Source organism: Motacilla alba, chromosome 4A (genome assembly GCF_015832195.1).
Source record: "Motacilla alba alba isolate MOTALB_02 chromosome 4A, Motacilla_alba_V1.0_pri, whole genome shotgun sequence".
In the NCBI taxonomy this organism is placed as follows: domain Eukaryota; kingdom Metazoa; phylum Chordata; class Aves; order Passeriformes; family Motacillidae; genus Motacilla; species Motacilla alba.
Window position 1 is genome coordinate 13,400,948 of NC_052045.1, and position 18,903 is coordinate 13,419,850.

Sequence of the window (18,903 nt, forward strand, 5' to 3'; positions counted from 1 at the left end):
ATGCTGAGGTCCCAGCTTTGAACTTCACTAATTCCTGAGGCAGGAGCTTGACATAGACCAGGCACAAATGCCAGCTGCTCCAGTTCTCATTTTCTCAGACTAGCCTCCCAGGAAAAAAACCAAACCCACAAACCAAAACAAATCCCAATTATTATTGTGAGACAAGTTGAAGTCCCTGCCTTTGTCTCTCCTTTCCACTTGCTCTTCAGAGTTTGACCATATCTCCCTGTCACTCTTGCAAACATCTTTTTCTTTCCTGGCACAGATTTACACAGGAAGGGAAAGAAGTTAATGCCAGGGATTATTCACCCTGCTCAACACAGCATGAGGGACCATTGGCCCAGATACCTCTGTTGTTCCTCTTTGTGTCCTGTGCCACCTGTTGCTTATTTTCTTTTCCACATGTTCTTCTATAACTGCCCAGACTTAACTCTCCTCTTGATAGAGTCACAATTCACCTTCTGTATTGTGGTTCCACTCACCTCCCTCTCCCCTATTTTTTTTTTTTTTTTGCTAGGATTGTTGATTAACTAATTTTTAACATTGGTTCATACACCATCTTTTGTTTTGTTCATCCTTAAAGCCAATTGTAGCCATTAAGACAAACTGAAATCTAGGATTAGGAACAAAATTTAAAAAAAGAAAAAGCAAACATGGCAGGTCAAAAAAATACACAGTCTGGGACACAATGGAAGTACTGGCTGATCTGTTGCCATCCTCTGTGTCAAATTATTCAAGTGTGATAATTGTTTGCAAACATATGGAACACATAAAAAACTCTTGTAGATTTGGAGAGTTCAAAAGTATCTCTCATATCGGGATCTTGCTTCCACTTGATTGAATTGGATTCAATTTATTTCTTAGTCTAGCAAGAATGTTAATGAACAAAATCTGAGTTGCTCCATGACTTTAGAACAATTTAGACAACATCTGGGACATTCTAAATCTGTGAAAGCCTACCTCCAAACACCCCAGCACTGCATGACCCAATCCTTTCCAGCAATTCTGTTAGAAGGACAATCCCAAAGGAGCCCCCAAGAGCTAACAGATCCAGAGCTGTGCTGCAGGACCCCTTGGGCCACAGACCACAACCCCACACAGGGACTCCTGTCCATGTTCAGGGGCTCAAAGTCAAGGCAAGATCTTACTACAGGCCTGAAATGCAATTCCTAAAAGAGAAATCATGGAATCATAGAAAAGCTTTGGGTTGGAAGGGACCTTAAAGATCACCACCTCCTGCTGTGGACACCTTCCAGTATCCCAGGTTGCTCAGAGCCCCAATCCAACCTGGCCTTCAACACTTCCAGGGATGGGGCAGCCACAGCTTCTCTGTGCAACCTATGCCAGGACCTCATCACTCTCACAGAAAGGACTTTTTTCTTAATATCCAATCTAAATCTATTCTCTGTTCAGTTTGAAGATGTTCTCCCTTGTCCTGTCACTTCATGTTTTGTAAATAATACCTTTCCATCTTTCTTGTAGTCTCCCTTCAGGTACTGGGAGGCCACAATTCAGGTTTCTGGCCACTGAATTTCAGAGGATGGATATACAGCAGCTATCACCCTGCCAAAGCAGCTTGTCCCAAAACCTTTCCTCTAGTGTCAATGTGGGAAATTGATGGTTATTTCAAATTTCATAGACAATGCAACATTATTTACTGAGCTGCTCAGGAAACAGGCAGTGTGTAGAACATTCATCTCAGCATAGAGTTACACAGCAACCTATCACAATTCCAATGAAAAAGAATGCACTGATGAAAAGATTTAAAAATGAAAAAAAAAACCCTCAAAATAAAACCACACTAAAAAGAAACTCCTAAGAAAAAAGCCCTACAAAAATAACAGGAAAACAACCCCAAAACCTAACCCAAAAAACATTTAACCAAATCCCAACTTCCCCAACCCCAAGACAGGCGTTTTTCCAACTATCAGCCAAACAACTCAGGTTGGAGAATTTACTGCCCAATTATTATGTGACCAGTTATTGGACAGAGTTGACAAATATTTCCTCCGCTTTCTTTTGCTTTGGAGTTGGCACTGCTCTTCTGCCTTTTGGAAGAACTGGAGCTCTTGCCAGACTGCTTGGCACTGCTCTAATTGACAATTTTAGGGCAGTAAATTAGAAGGGTTTTTCATGTTGTTTTACTTCTAATTTTAATCAGACATAGAACCACTTGGCACATGAAGCCACACGCTCTTCCGTGCAAGTTCACAGCGCCTCCATAAAAATACTCTCATTGAAATGTAACTTAACTTTAAAAGAGTCACACAAAAGCAATGTGCTGACTAAATGCGTTAGTATGGTGCATTGAGAGACTGTGAATTCCAATTTCAGCCATGCCAGTCATTTGGCATTAAAATATGCACCAGCTGTGAGTGTTTGGATCTCGATAAGTCAGAGTGTGCTGGAAAGCTGACAAGATACTGCTGTGAAAATGTTTCCAGCCCCTAATCTCGGCTGTCTCCTCTTTTTCATATTTTGCTACCCATGTTGGTGTATAATATAGGGAGAAATAAATGCAAAATCCAAGGAAGATGTGCATGGGGTGACACTCGTATTTATAGAATGTTTAAGATAGTGCTGCCACTCACACAGCTCTGGACTCCTCTTTGATGACTCGTCTCTGGTCAGCCTTTCTAAATTGCTAATTTATTTTCCTTATGTGAGAAAAAAGCCGAGTACTAGTAAACTGGGATACATAACATTGCTGGGACAGGAAGGAATAGCGGGATTGAAATCCACAGAGAGCCTTTCAAATTGGGACACTAGCTTCTGTCAAAGGAGCTGAAAAATGAGTCTCGATGAGGAGGTATTTTTGGACTGATTTATCAGTGGAGCATATCATTCTGTAAACTCCTTTTAAGCAAATATTTCTTTCCCTTCTCTCTATTATTTATTCATATCCACATGAAATCTCATACACAAGCCACCAGACTCTAGGCTGCTGGGGAGGGCAAAGTAGCGTGCTTCCCATCTGCTCAACTTAGCCTACAAGATGCTCTGGATCTTATCCTGCCCTTCTAGAAGGAAAATCTTCCCCCTTTGTTGCAACCATCTTCCCAGCCACACAAAAGGGGTAAGCAAGGGTGAGGAAGGCTGCAAATTCACTTCAGTCTGAACTTGCTGTAGCAGAAAGCTGGAAAAGGACAGCCTGAAAGCAACAAGCCATTGTGGGGTTTCAGCAGTCGCTGCTGCTCTGAGGCTGAGCTCGGTGCTCTGAAGCTGTAACCACACCATCCTCCTCCTCCTCCTCCTCACCTCCCTGCCCGCTCCTAGGGATGCAAGAGAGGCCAACACACAGGACCTGGGCAGCTGGCAGAGAGCAGGAACCCCTCAGCCTGCACCCAGCCTTGCTCCCCGCTGCTCTGCAGGTGTCAGGTGTGAAGCTGTAAGAAGGGACCTGGGACATTCCTGCTCCAGCCACAGGAAAAGGATAATCCCTGAAGGACAGGGACTGGCACAGGAGCTACAGGGCTGCTCTGTGCCAATGGAACACACCCAGATTTGTACTATCCAGATCAGATCCTCCAGAGCTAGCAGGATGCTAGCTCAAGGGTGTTTTAGCAATGTAAAGTCCTTATAAACCCTCTAGCCTAGGGAGAGTTTCATCCATTACAGCGAGAGAGAGAAGTATCAGAATCACACACTTATCCAAAGGTACAGCTACGGAACAGACAGCTGGGGATAGAAGCATCATAAAGTCACCCTAGGACAACTCCCCCTCTGGTACTGCCATGAATGCAGCTCCAGCTGGGAACACCCCAACCCTACACACACACACTCACAGTATTTAATATCAATTAATGTTTTATCAAAATCATGAGTAAGTAGAAGGAGGATACTAATTACAGAACCTGGTATTAAAGAGAAACTGCTGCAGTAGATCCTTTTTCCCCAAATGAGGTCTGCAGGGGAATTATATAATTAAGGTACATGCAAAAAAGCAGTGAGCTAGCTAAAGCGATGTTTTATAATCAAAACACCATTCCACAAATGCAAAGGTCACCTTGCCTAAGACTAGCAAAACTGAAAAGAAGTAATTTAATAAATCAAATACAGAAGTGGTTTTTTAAACTCCTTCTCATAGAAATAAAAAATAACATGCATGTCTTACAGCCAAAGTCTGAAAATAAAACAGTAATCAGGTGCAACAGTTAAATCCAAAGGAATTTCCCATTTCAAGTCAAGCTCACTGCAGGGAAAACAGAGCAAACTAATTATGATGTAAATACACAATGAATGATGCAGAAATAGTATGCAGTGTAAACAATAATTTTGAAATTCCCAGTTTATATCAGCACTGATCTGTTTTATACACTCCAGAAGTGTAACTCAGAAAAGATATTTTTGCACTAATGAGAGACTTCTACTTTTTAATCAAAGAATAAATTAAAGCATTTTTAAAAGCATGCCAGCCTCATTAATTAGTTCCATTAAAATGTAAAAGATGAGTACATACATTTGCCTCACTTTGGGCTTGCATCTCTTTACCTTAAATATCCTATCATGTATTATTACAGGCTTGGCTGGAAATAATATCTATTATTAATATTCCTTGATAACTCTCATTAGAAGATCCCATATTGAATTGTTTACAATTTATCTCAATTATAACTATTTGGGCTGAAGTTTTCACAGTGGGCATTTTGGAGAATTTCAGCCAAGGCACTGCATTTTCCAAGGATGAAATAAAGGAAAATAAATAATTTAATCTGTGTTTAAAAAAAAAAAGAAAAAAAAGAAAAAAAAAAGAGAGAGAAGAAAATTAAAAATGTAACAATTGCTTCTCAAACATAAGAAAACCCCAAGTGAATCCATTTCAGAAAACTCATTTTGGAAAAGGTTTGAAATCTAAGAGAAGGCTGCTTCATGCTGTCCCTATGAAAATCCATTGGCATTTAGGCAGTTGTAATCCATTCTGCTTCCCACAAACCAATTTGTTCATCAAAGGATGGCGAAGTCTTTCAGCTTCATTCTTTGATTGCATTGATCTGAAAGTGAGAAAGAACCAGAGTGGGGACTCTGCTGAGTATCCACCCAGATCCAGTGACTTCCACTATGGGCTCCTGCAGCCACCAGGTTAAAAGCTCCATGGTCAGATTAATTTAAAAATTCACTTCAAATCCATTTCCCACACTCCATTTGCTCATGACAAAGCTTGTATCTCCCCCAACATCTCCTCATGCAGAGGGGGATAGAACACCATCTGGGCAGCTTCCCTCAGCTGCATTGTGGGAGATCTCTGTGGATTTAGGCCTTTCAGCACTTTTAAGCACCTTCCACCTCCAGCAGTATTAGGACAGTGTCTTAGGACAGAATTACTTCATAGTCAATTCTCTCTCAAAAGCCAGAAAGTCAACCCAAATCAAACACCCACACACCATTCTCAGAAATGTTTTTGGATGGCCACATTTATCACTCAAGAGTGAGGAAATGCTAAATATAAGCTTCGCTCTGCAAATGTAAGTAATTTCTCTTTTTGCAAGAATTATCCTAGCCTTTCTATTTTCCCCACAGGGCCAATTTCATCCAATGCACAGCAGGAATCATGTTCACTAAATGAGCAACGATTCAATAATTTCTCCTTCTGTCACTGTTCATTACTGGTCTAGAGCCTTACTTTTTGCATATTATTTAGTCCAAGTTCTAAACCAACATTGTTTATGTGTTTGCCAGTGCAGTATCAGACCATTTCCAATACACTAACTGACTTATTTTCCCAATTTTCCTGCAAGATAAGGGGGTTTGTTATTTTCATCTAGATGTGGAAAATTGAGTCCTTTTTTGTGTGGCATAAGTTGAAGGTGGAGTGTCAAAGTAAAAGCCAAGTGAGTACAGGGGAAAAAAAGCCTGGTTAACTCCTGACCACACCCACAAGCTAGAGAATTGTCTAACATTTCTAACAAGAGGGATCCATGTCTAACACAACTGACTGAACCTGCAAAGATGTGGGCCCGTTGCTGCAGACACAAGATGCCAACAGCACCCGTGCACCAAGCAAAGAATCTGCCTTGCAAAGCTCTGCCAAATGTAAGGACACTGCACACTGCTAGCAGGGGAACATACTGATGTTCCTAAGGGGCAGAACACAGAAATTGCACAAGATCTGCTACAGCCTGAGAGACAGTAAACAGCAAACAACCCCTTGCACCCAGAGCCCTCAGCTGAGCTTCCAACCAAAGGGCACCAGGGTGGTCTGGTCAACGCTCAGTAGCCTGCCTTGTTCTAGGTGCATGTTCTAATCAGGGTAATTTTTGAAGGCAGCCCTGGATGCTTAGGACAAGCCTTGCTGCAGCTCCAGAGCCCCCCTGAAGCAGCTGTGGCTTTCATGAGAAGCAATTCCATTAAACAGCTGTGAATGGAACAAGAATTTATTGTGACTTTATTTCCTGTGTTTTCATCTACTTATCTTTACTGAATAAAGCAATTTCAGCCTGATTTTATTGTCTCATCGGTCAGACTAACAGGTGTCCCAGCTGAAAGAGTTATCAGTAGATGCATGTTTCCTCTAAAACTGAAGGAATGACTTTTTTTGTTCTGTATCAAACAAAGGGCCTCTTTAGAGAGAAAGAATCAGCAGGCACATGTTCATTTAACACAGTATTAGCACTAGACATTAACATGTAAGAGTGGCAAACCCAGCCCCCTGTTATTGCAAACGTAGAAAGCACATGAAAATAAAATTTCTGAGAGTACCAAACACTCTCCTTGTGATACTAAGCCCTATTCTGTGTGAGCTGACAGTACTGCCACATTCACTGCATGCTGACAGCTGAGTTAAGAAGTGTAACACTACGACACAGAGGTGTCAAGATTGCTGAAATTAATACTGGGATGTGCAGTGTTTAGCTTGTTGAGTCAGCTAACTTAGGTGTGGTGGAGAAGCACTATCATATGACAGTGGAGGCACTGCAATTTAGCATAAAGTAAAGCTATTTCTTTTTTTGAAAGATTTTTGATGCTTTCTTAGAAAATGTATATTTTATACTAGACTTTTAGCTGAAGCTATCAGTTCCCTGCACAGGCATATGTCTGTTATTACAGATGGGGAAAATGTAGCAGAGATAGAGCTACTTAGAAGGACAGCAGCCAAGTGAATGATGTAGGATTCTGAATTACAGTTACATCCCCTTTCCCCCACTCTAACCAAGAGACTCCAATCCTTAGAATAAAAAGGGTTTTTGCTATTGCAATAAGAGCTATTCTCTCAGATCCCCCCTGTGCCACTGAGCTGAGATGAGATGTACAATGAGATGACTCAGAACCAGGCTGTGAGGCTGAGGAGATGTTCCAGAGTCCCCTTTATGCAGAGAGCACATGTCTACTGCCTGTTCAGGGGAGAGGCTGCTCTACACAGACAATTGAGGACATGGATTCAAGTTGAGCAGTCCCAGCCAACAGTATCAAATGCTGTATGCTATCAAATCCCTTGCAGTGGCTTACCTATCCTGTTAATTTTTTTTCCAAGTACCAGAGTCCTTCCACTCTTAATCTTCACAGGGTATCTTTTCTCTTTCCTTTTTCTAATTTAACTTAGTCTGATGTGAGAGATTACGGAGGTATCTTGAATTAAGGAAACACACCTGAGTAACAAATCTGTTGCTCCAAACCACATAGTGAAGACACAGCTGTCTTCTTCTGAAATTGTTCTAGTAGAGCAGAACCAAAATTTGGAATTTTTTTTTTTTTTGAGAGGAGAGGGACATTTCTTATCTTAGTCAGAGAGCTGCTATATGCTTTGCTTTCTTTGCTTTTGCTTTACTTCAGGGACCTCAGGACCAGCCCAAATCTTGGGAGGGTACCAGAAAGCTCAGACATCATGACAATGAGCACACTGAGGCACTGACGTGGACACCACGGCTTCCTGCACAAACAGCTCCCTCACATCCAAGAACACTCAATTCTCACTGACTCAGCCTTGTAGCAGGATGCATTTTAACAGCACTGCCACTAATCCTGACCCCACTGCAATGAGCTCTGGTATTTCCTCACTGGATTCTGAGCACAGCTGTGCAAATGACAGATTTCCCTAGAACACCCATGGTTTGGAGTACCCTGGTGGGGGTGAATCACCTCAGGCTGAGCAAGAACTGGGTGCTAATCTCTCATGGTCTGGGTATGTGCTGTGCCCACTGGCTGTTGTGCAAAGCCCCCCGCTCAGAGCCTCTGCTTCTGGATCAAACAGGGGAAGGGGGGAAACAGCCTGTTCTCAGACTTCACCACTACCCACTGATCTCCAGACAGCTCACCCAGAATTCAGGGAGGAAATGTCAATCTTTCCCTTAGTCCCAGCAGCATTAATGTAGCCTTTGTTTGGTATGTGCTGTAACCTCGTTACTCACACTAAATCATTGTACAATTGTACAAGTTCTGTACTTAGGGTGTCCATGGAACAGGGTTCCACTGGAGCATCCAGCAGAGAGCTACACCAGTGCAAACCACAAGAGACATGCCTTGCTGCTGCCACTCAGGGAACTGTTGCCCCTCACTTACTAAATGGACACCATGAGAGCTTTTGAAGAAGAACTGGAACCAAATTTTTTTTTTTTTTTTTTTAAATAATTCAATTTTTTGTCACTTTTTTTTTTTCTTACTCCATGGAGAAAACACATTCCGCTGAGAAACTTTGAGAATTGCCTCCAGAATATGTATTCTTTCAGTCATATTTCTTAGGCTAAGCTTACATCAAGGATTCAACCACCAGAGAAAGAGATCAGTAGGGCTGGCTTCTATTCAGATTAGGGCCTTACTTAGCCTGACCAGGTACATCACAAAGGATAACACAGACTTGATGAAGACAACACATTAACACAGGGCAGTTTTAAAGTTAATCTGACATGAAGAACGTGTTTAAATTCTTCTTTCTTCTCTAGACAAGTAAAGATATTACACCTTTAAATCTATCTATGCCTGTATATACGTATGCCTATCCATCTATATTCATGTTCAGCTTTAATTTTTCTTACAGGTTTAAAATATTTCACTGGGATACCAGCTACAGCAGCAAAAGGAAATTTACCAAACGTATCAAACCTCCTAGGCAGCCACATATATGAGCTCATTGTAACACATATACAGATATTTACATTCCAGGCTCTCCAATAGCATTTCATGGTTTTAAGTGCATATTTCCCACAGACAAAGAAATCTGAGGTCGTCAGTTATTACATTCATGTTACCTGAACATCTTGCATTTTAGAAAAGTTTCCATGCACAAGCAATATTAACATCTGTTTCAAGGATCTCTGCTGGAATTGTAGCTTCACACAGCCAAATTGCCTATGCTACCACCAGGGAAATGGCTATTTATTTTATGCAGCCATCTGGGCTCTAAATACTATGTTTTGTCATTTGTGGTCTTGTTTTCCAGGGTTTCTTATATGAAATTTGATTTCTTCATAACTTATTTCTTCTGTAAATGACATTTTTATAGTAATCAAACTTGTGAATGAATGTTTCATTAGAGACTTACAACATCAGTGTCAATTCATAAATATTTTGGATTGAGAGCCAAACCCTAATTGCAGCAGCTTTGATGGCCTACTTTTTTTTTTTTTTTTCTGTAGAATCATATGTAAATATAATCTTTACAAGCCCATCTCCCAGTTAGATGAAGGACATATGTTGTTGCAGGATTTAATACTTCAGGATGATACTGGTCAAGTCATTGGAACATAAAACCTTGTGGTCTCAGAACCTAGACCCCATAATTTTAAACAAAGGGTCATCTTTTAAACAAACAGCACAAATAGATTGTCACAAACCTTTATCTATCAAGTATTTTTTTTTTCCTTGGATTATGATAGAAATACAAATACTTTTTCACCTCCTCATATCATACCTTTCAGATGCCCTTTTAATAGATTTTAGTACCAAGCAACGATTGTGAAAGTACCAGGTGTCTTGGAAAGCCATTTAGAGGAACGGTGAGAAGCCCTGGAACAGATGAGAACTGCTGAGTTTCGCAGTCATTGCTTGCTGTAGTCACAAACTGGTTTGTGTTGCCCCACAGAGCTCACTAACTGACACAAGGGGACCAAGAGCAGGACTCCAAGCCCCCTCAGATCTGCCCCTTGCTCTCTAGCTGCACAACCAACACTCTTTTTAGCCATGAGAGAGCTGTCTTTAATGTGGGGTGAATGCTCCACCCTTCCACACAAGCAAACCAAGAGATCTCCTCTGCACAAGAGGCAACCCTACAGCAGCCCACCTTCTGTAGGCCAGGTGCTCCTCTTCCCCGGACATCTCCTCCACCAAGGCAGGATTCTCTCATTCTTCCCACCAAGGGTTAATTTCCTTCTCTCTGTTGCTTACTCTATCTAGGGGGCCACACAAACCAGCTGGCACTAATCAAGCTGCCCTTTCCTCTCTGTGAAAGGGATAAAGCAGGCACCAAGCTACGCCACAAGGAACAAAGCCATCAGTGAGGTGCGTGGCTAAGCCAAGCAATATGAGCTCATTTGGTTTACTCCCTTCCCCTCCACTCTAACCACTGAGCAAAAGGACCAGCTCTAGTCTCACTGCTGGGACCACAGCCCCTCCCCAGTGGCAGCTCCAGTCACCCAACAGGTCCCCCCTGACGCCCCCACACCCACAGTCAGACCAGGTTTCCTCACTCGGTTTCCCCAGGGTTCCCACAGCAGCCTCAGATGTCTTGTTCCATAAAGCAATTTATTCACAGTGCAATAACACAGGAACAGCTCACCCCAAGCTACCTGCACTAAATGTTTTCCTCAACACCATCACCTTTTATTATTTGTCTCACCTCACCCTCCCTGCACAATCCATGCTGTTTCTGTTCTCTTACCTTGTTCTTTGCCTTCTTTCCACCCACATACCAGTGGTCTAATCATCAGCTTTATCACCTTCACCTGGATTAGTCAGTAAATGGCTGCTGGCAAACACCTTCCAGGCAGAAATCTCAATCTCTTTCTCTAGACTGTTTCTTAAAACCTCGTCTTTCAAGAGTACTTTTCTATAACATCCTTTTATATAACAAACCTTCAGAGACAAGGAGGAGCCCCTCACAAAACCAGAGAAATCTACTAATAGTGGGTTTTACCTACACTGCTGCCCACAGGTGCATAGCATTTGTAAGGACCCGATCAAATCTGCAAACCCTTTCCAGCTGGTGGTTTGAGTGAATAAAGAAATGATTACCCTTTCCTCTGAGGCTAGACTCAGGCAGATTGACAGAACTGTCTTCTTGCTCAGCAGCAGTAAATATGAGTAGAACAGGTCTAGGGAGCTTTGAACCTTCATAGCTTTGTCTGTAAAGGAAACTCTACCTCCCTCCAGTTTTTAGCCTGTGGCACAAACCACTGGCCTGAGTACTTTTATTTCCCTGGAGCCACTGAGCCCAGGAAGTGACAGCTAGGAGGAGGCCAATGTAGGGTCATGATCTAGTTCACACCCTGGAAGACAATTACCAGCCAGGTGTGGATGTGAAAGGCACAGGTTGGAGGGATGTTTGATGCCTGCCAGCATGAGACCTGGCTCAGACATGTGCCATTCCCATAAACTGGGAAGCATGAGCAAATTTTCCCTAAAACAAAGGTGTGGAGAAGCAAATTATGAGATTCTGCAGCTGACTGCATATGGAACTGCAGGGCAAGGCTAGATAATACCTTGCCTACCCTGTAATGATGAGTAACCCCAAATTTCATAACAGATTACAGGGGCTTACTAAAGCAGTCTGACTACATGATATACTAAGAATAATTATGATCTACCCATCTTGGTCATAAGAGTCATTAAGTTGCTATATCTGTAACAGGCTTAATAACAAGGTGAAGAGTGAATGGGAGAGAAAAAGTCATTTCCTTGTCTCATTGGTCATTGTTTCCTATACGCCTAGGATGTCTATGTGGAGACAACTGAAAATGGAGGGAGAATTCCAGCACAGAAGACTATATTTGAATAAGAGAAAGTGAGTGTCCTTGTACCACACTAATGCACTGCTCTCCTAAGCAGGGTGCATGCCCTCAAGGGGTACACAAGACAATGTGCTGGAAGGAAGAAGATGATTTTTACACCATTAAAATGAAAAGAAAATAAACCCCCAGTGTTCATTCCATTTTTATCTCCTCCTTTTTTAATTTTGTGTGTGTGTTTTATAAGATATATAATTAATACATTTATAATTTAAAGGGTATGGTAGTGTGGGTAAATGCTCAAAAACATTTTCCTGATAGGGGCACATGATCAAAAAGTTTGGAAACCCAAAGGGCTTGTCTTGCAGATAGCACCAGATCAGCTCTAAATCTAGAAGTAGTGCTGAAACAGCAAAGCAGCTGGGGCAGGTAAGGGTCGGGGGAGCTGCAATGCTCACAGTCCTTGAGCTGGGATCTGAGCATCCTGCTCTGAGCATCAGCCCATGAGGAGATCACATTAAAGTGGAAAATCCTCTGGATGGTAAAGATAGAATCACAAAACAAGGAAAATTCAGTTACTTGTTAATGCCTCTTGCTGCTGTTCCAAATGATTCCATAAATGTGAGATTCATGTTGGAAGAACTCTAACTTGAAATGAACTACAGTATTTTCTGCAGACTTTCCTAACTCAAAGCATGCCATTCAGTATGGGCTGTATGCTTCCTATTAACAGCATTAAGCAAATAGAAAAGTGATTGTTCTAAGAAAAAAGTTTGTTGAAGTATATGAATATGAAAATTGCTGCAGTGGGTAACAATAATTCCTTAGGGTTTAGCCTGACATTCTTAAGAGTATATGTTACTTAACTGATAGATCATAACAGCTAATTTACAGCTATTAGGTCTATTGCATAAATATGTGGTCAAGGGCACTTTAATATACGCCACTGTAACTTCAGACCAATAACAGCTGCTCTGGAGCTGTCAGCCTACTTTGTCGCAATCTATTTTAATCTAAAAAAAAAAAAATCCTAATTGCTTTGTAGTTGCTAATGCACAATTTAAGCTGATTGTTTAGTGCCATAGCTGAGCATTGTTTGAGCAGGGGAGGTGAAATACTATAAAGAAGTGGTATCACTGCCATTAGACAAATCACAGGGGACTCAAACTCAGAGTTAATAACAGAGATGCTGCCATGTGTTTACAGAGGACAAACAACGAGAAAAGAGAGGATGTGAGACAGATTATTTCTTTGTTTAACTCTGTACTCTGCTACTTTAAAAACCTAAGAGGAGCCATTAAAGCTATGTTTATAGTTAAAAAGCAATATCTGCTTTCTACCCCACTTCCCAGCCCAACTCCCTGCTGCCAGCCAGCTGGGAAAGCTCTGCTGGGAGAGGGAGTGCAGCCCAGCTCCTCCAGTGGAGCAGCACGCTTGGATGTAACCAGCACAGTGAGAGCTTCCAGCAGAGCAATTCAGTGGAAAGAGCAGTGCCACCTCTTCCTGTCTTCTGGCCATTTGGCACATTGCACTCCTGCCCTGCCCATAAGCACAGACAAGAGGTTGAGAATGTCAGAGAGGCACCCAGCCTCAGAGATAAGAAATGTAGGGGTTCAGCTGCTTTTGAGCACACACAAAGGCCAATATAAATGTTCAGAAAACCCAGCTATCTCTACCAGCCTCTGCTCAGAATGTGATTCTCTACAATCATGTCATTCAAAGAGACTTTTGCTAAGTACTGAGGGAAAAGTGGCATCCTTTGGTGAGAGGAGGAAAATGCCTGTTGCTGCAAGCTATCCATCATCTTCAACAAGTCCAAGATGCACTAAAGCTCCCTAAATTTTTTATTCCCAACAGAGCAGGATAAGTTCAGTGTTTTCTTGACAGGCAGTCCACCCATGTGAAAATCTACTTCCCAATACAGTTTTGGAGGCATTCACCTGCCTGGTAGGTTGGATAATAAATAAATGCCCATCATGTTTTTATCTGAGAAAGATTTTCTTCTTGCTGTTTTTTCCCGGGTTTTCTTTTCCTCGCACATTTGGGGAAAGCTATCCTCACACCCCCCACTCCCCCCTCCACCCCCAGCCAGGAAATAGTCATTTTGAGGCAAGACCTTAAAATTGATGATTTTGAAAGTTTTCCCTATTGCCATGCTGTTCTGCTCCTGCATTCCTGTGGTGCCAACAGATGAAGTTGTAAGCCTGTTCGCCTCCCTGCATCTAATCCTGATACTACTCAGCAGCAGGGAAGGTGGGCAAATGTTCACTAGCAGTTGTTGGCAAAGAAACACAGCAGGATTTAAACTGGATGATGCCACTGCATGTGTAAAACAACCATTTGAGCAAATGCTGCTACAGCAGCATCTTTAACCAGTAAAACAGAATTTGCTGTTAACCTTTTGTTTTCTAGCTAGCTTTGCTGATGAGTTATGATTAATTGTAGTTCTGTTTACAAAAAACTTCAAACAAAAATGAATAACCAATTAAGCTTATAGATAAAAAAATAAGATAAAACTTGTAGCAGTTGCTGTGGCAGACTTCTAGTGTGCTTATATATAACTAAAATAAATTGCAAAAGGAAAATGTGAATAACATTATGTTGCACACCGGTGAAGGGTTCCATGTTATTTCTCACAAGATCATTTTTCCCATGAACTTCCTTCTCTTACTTTCCAGTTTGCACAGCCTGATCTTCAGCTGATGTGCCCCAAGACCAGATTTTTCATGGTTTAAACATACTCATATTATGGCATTCTAGGACTGCTCTGGATGAGGATCACCACAACAGTAATATGCCATGCTTATGCACTATTCAAAAGCTTGAGCTGGGCCACCTACTGTGACATCAAAACAACGGGTAAAGAGCACCCCAATTACTGCATTTCCCCAGGCTCTCAAGATTCCTTGCTTCTGATAGTTTTTCATAGAGACCATAAGAGCTCCCTCCTTCAAACTGAGCTCTGGTATTATTTAAAGCTATCACTTTGGTAGCTGGGAAATATAAGTTGAAATATCAGCTGTCAATGCACCCAATGTTAGGAACGGGAGTGAACTTTTCCTTGAAGATGATGGGAAAAGACACATCCCACAGCCAACCACAATGACCTATTGCAGTTCATAAGGCCATGTTTAATTGAAGAAATTGCTTTTTGGCAATGCTGCTGCCTACCCGGGGCATTTAACTGAAGCAGGTCTTTCTCATTAGGAAATGTATGCAAGAGCATTTTACACCTGTGCATTATCCCCCTGGATCTCCCAGCTGTGCCCCAAGTCCTAAGCACAGGTTCTGCCTTTTCTGTTTCCATCCCATATTTGCCATACATATCTTGTGTATTATTGATGGATCTATTACCTTGCATATGAAAACGTTTAAAGCTTGGAGAGTCAGTAAAACCCTGAAGAGGGGCCTGGGCAGGACTGCCCTGCTAATGGCAGGCCCAGCACCTGCATTAGAAGTTTCCTTTTCTAAAGGAAAGTTGTTTTACCCCTTCATTTTGACTCAGCTGATGACCCACACTAGGTGGAATATTGAACAGCTGTAGCCTAACAGAGTGAAAAATCACCCTGTTGAAAAGCAGGGAGATGGATACAGCAGGACCAGAGCATCTGTAGCCACATTCCCTTGTGGAGGCAGCTCCCTATGGAATTGCCATCCCCCTTCCCACATTGCCTGGATGTCAGCTGGCACAGCCAAACCTTCAGAGCCACCAGGACAGAGGTGGTGGCTGATGCTACAGAGAAACAGATGCTGCAGAGTGAAGCTCTATTGCACTTACCTGGACACAGAACAAAACACACACATGAGCTCAGAGACTTACCCACTGGGATGGGAGATACACAGGGGATAGTGAATCCTGTGAGGAAGCAGAGCAGAAAGAAACATGGCTTTTGTGAAGGGACTTGGAGGCAGTGCAGTGAAACTCAGAAGGTTAAAGCAGTACAGCTGTGGACAGTTTTCCCCTTTCATCTGGCAGAAACCATTTTTTCCCAGTGCTTTGTTAATACAAAAAAGTTTTGGAGCACAAACACCAGAAGCAAAATTGAGTTAGACAGAATCAGTTGCTCCACTGGGACCTTACAGGAGAACATAAAACACCTTTTCCAGGGAAACCTTTGCACTTCATTTTAGCTGTGCATCCAAGCCTAGGTCAGCAAGATCATAGCAACCATAACATTTAAAAAATTACATCCCTTAAATGGAAATAAGCTGGGAAAATATTTGTTGAGTAATGAAGTACAGTCTTCTCCTTTATCTGCACCACCTGGCATTGCATGGATCTCAGCTGAGTAAAATAGGAACTGGACTTCAAGCCTTCAAAAATACAAGTTCCCCAGTCATAGAGATTTTGCTTAAATACAATTCTGCATTTGGCCTTGGATTTTTGAGCTTTACAGTCCAAACCTATTCTCTCATTCCACTGTATTTATTTTTTAAGTTCAATTCCCATGACTTTGAAAGCTTTCTAAGGGTCAGAAGAGACAAGTACCAGATATTGCCACAATCACCCGCAATGTAATGCAGCCATTTCATACTGCTTTAAAGCTTTCAAAAAAACATGGTGACTTTTCATCTCAGGGAGTGTGGCTGAAGGTGTGGGTCAGGTTTCAGAGGGAACAGAAAGTAAGTCAAATCCTTTGCCATTAGATGTGGTACAGGCTCTGGGTGATGTGATGAAAGAGCTGTCCTGCTCTTGAAGCCCAACCACAGCTCCCACCTCTGGGGTAGCAGCAGCCACTCCTGGGCACAGCTATCAAGCATCAGGCCAAGCTGTTTAGCCTTGTATTTATTTAATCTTTGTGAAGATAAAGAAGGATGTTCCACTGAGAGCTCTTTTGTTTCACTCTCTATCAGTTCAATAGGAAAGAGAGCAGAGCTAAAGCCACAAGCAATGGTTTGTATATCTTGTAAGTCTTCTAAAGCCTTGTCATCATATGCTGTATTATGTTGTCTTTTTTACTGAGTGACCATTGCTCTATTGTACACCATCTGCCTTTTTGTGACTTGATGAACCACATTGTAAAAGGCAGAAATCAATAAAGTTCTCCAGAACCCAAGACCTTGGTGGGAAAAATGTTTTCCTGCAGCACCATCTTGTGGTCCCTGATTTTAGTACTGAAGATGTCCCCCCCTTCTCCCTGGGCCGGGGAGGTTTTTCTGCAGACTTGGGAGCCACACCCAGCTTTCAGCAGCTTCTTTTCTAGCCACAGAGGTACTGTGAGGAGCCTGGCAAAAATGATCGTGCCCTCTTGTAGCTGACCTGGGCCCTCATCGAGTTCTTGGAAGGGATAGAAAGGACAAAGGAAAATTGAATTTGGCTTGATATACGCGATACAATCAGCAGCCTGGGCACTGGGGAAAGGACATATTTCAGTTAGATGTGAGGTAACCCCATGCTGAAATTGTTCTGTAATGTGCTTAGGTCCAGGAGCACAAAAACAAGCAAACAAAAACATTTTATGCCAGGGACCTGAACATTCAGTGTAAGCAGGCAGCCAATCAGCTGATCAGAGCATCCACCTTTCTGTGACATTGTCAGTACAGTTTGCATCACACACAGGCCTGTGAATAAATACCTGTGCTTTGACCCTAAGGTGGCAATCTTGACCTTCAACAGTAATGAAATAGCTATTATGACATCCTAGGCACAGAGAGCACTTATTTGAGTAATACCCATGGCTTGAAAGCTATTAATTCAATGCATTGTCAAGCTAATAGAGAAATTAAAATATAAAATCAGAACTTTTGTCTTCTCCAACTGAAAAGCAAAGCTTCCAGCTTTTTAGAACACCTTTAACAGCAAAGCTGCTGCAGGGAAAAGGACAGCCCCCACGTTTGTGCACTGTGCCCTGGACTGCTGTCCCACTAAGGGGAACACAACCCTGGCTGTGACTTTTTCTTGTCACCTCCTCCTCTAACAAAACATTTGGCTAAAGCTCCTCTTGTTCTGGTGCTGCCAGATACAGTTACTGCAGGTGCACTGACTGTTCACCCTCAGACACAGTTGTTTTATCAGTGTGTCCCTTTGTCAGGATGTTATGTGACATTGAAACCAGTTGTACTGCCATTGACATGGAAACTGGAGGGATTTATTGACCTTCAAATCAAAATCATGAGTAACCATGTGAAAGCCTTACTTCCTGTGGAGCACAACTCACTCTCCATAATCACCAGCCATGAGGGTTTCTCTGGTTTGTCACGAGCACAGTTCTGCTGTGACAGTGCCTCAAAATTCATGCAGCAGGAAACAGTTTTTGCTTTCTCAAGATGCCTATATATGTACTTCACCTTCCATAAAAACAATATCAAAAAAGAGCAAATACACATCAGATTTAGAAAGCAAACATTGCCCTATTCAGTTTCCATTGTTCTGTTGCTCCACATCAAAAAGAGTATAATACTTTGGCTTGCAAATTTTTAACCAAATCATCTGTAACACAACGCTTCTGGCAACGGTTGCAATGTCAGCCTTTAAACTCCTGCATATAGTTACATCTGATCATCAGCAAGCACTCCAACAACTTCATGAGATCACCCATATGGATATTCCATCCGCATTACACTTGGATTTTAAGTGATCCCCTTTGTAGGACTTAGGAAACCAAGAAAAATGTTCTAAACAGGGAATTCTGAACGTGTAGAGTTTCAAAAAAATCACTCAAAATATTTACTCTCCAGCTTAGGATCAAAGCTCCATTCCTGCCAGTTGTAGCTCTTGGAAATTCTGCTGCACAGACTTCACAGCCCCGAAGAAATACGACAAGTGATTGTGTTATTATGGGTGGTATTGACTTCCACTGACATTCTTTCAGGTGCTCACTCTGCACTCAGCTGTCAAAAAAGTGTTACACATTTGTTTCTTTTATTTTTGTTACGCTACAGAGAAATGGAAAGAAATTGGATTTTGGAATCACCTACTTCAGGAGACAGGTCATCCTAAGATCAAAAAAAGTTGTGTGGTGCAGCAATACCCAGTGGAGAGAACCACTCCAGAGACAACACTCTCACAGCTCCCTTAAGTACTCTATAT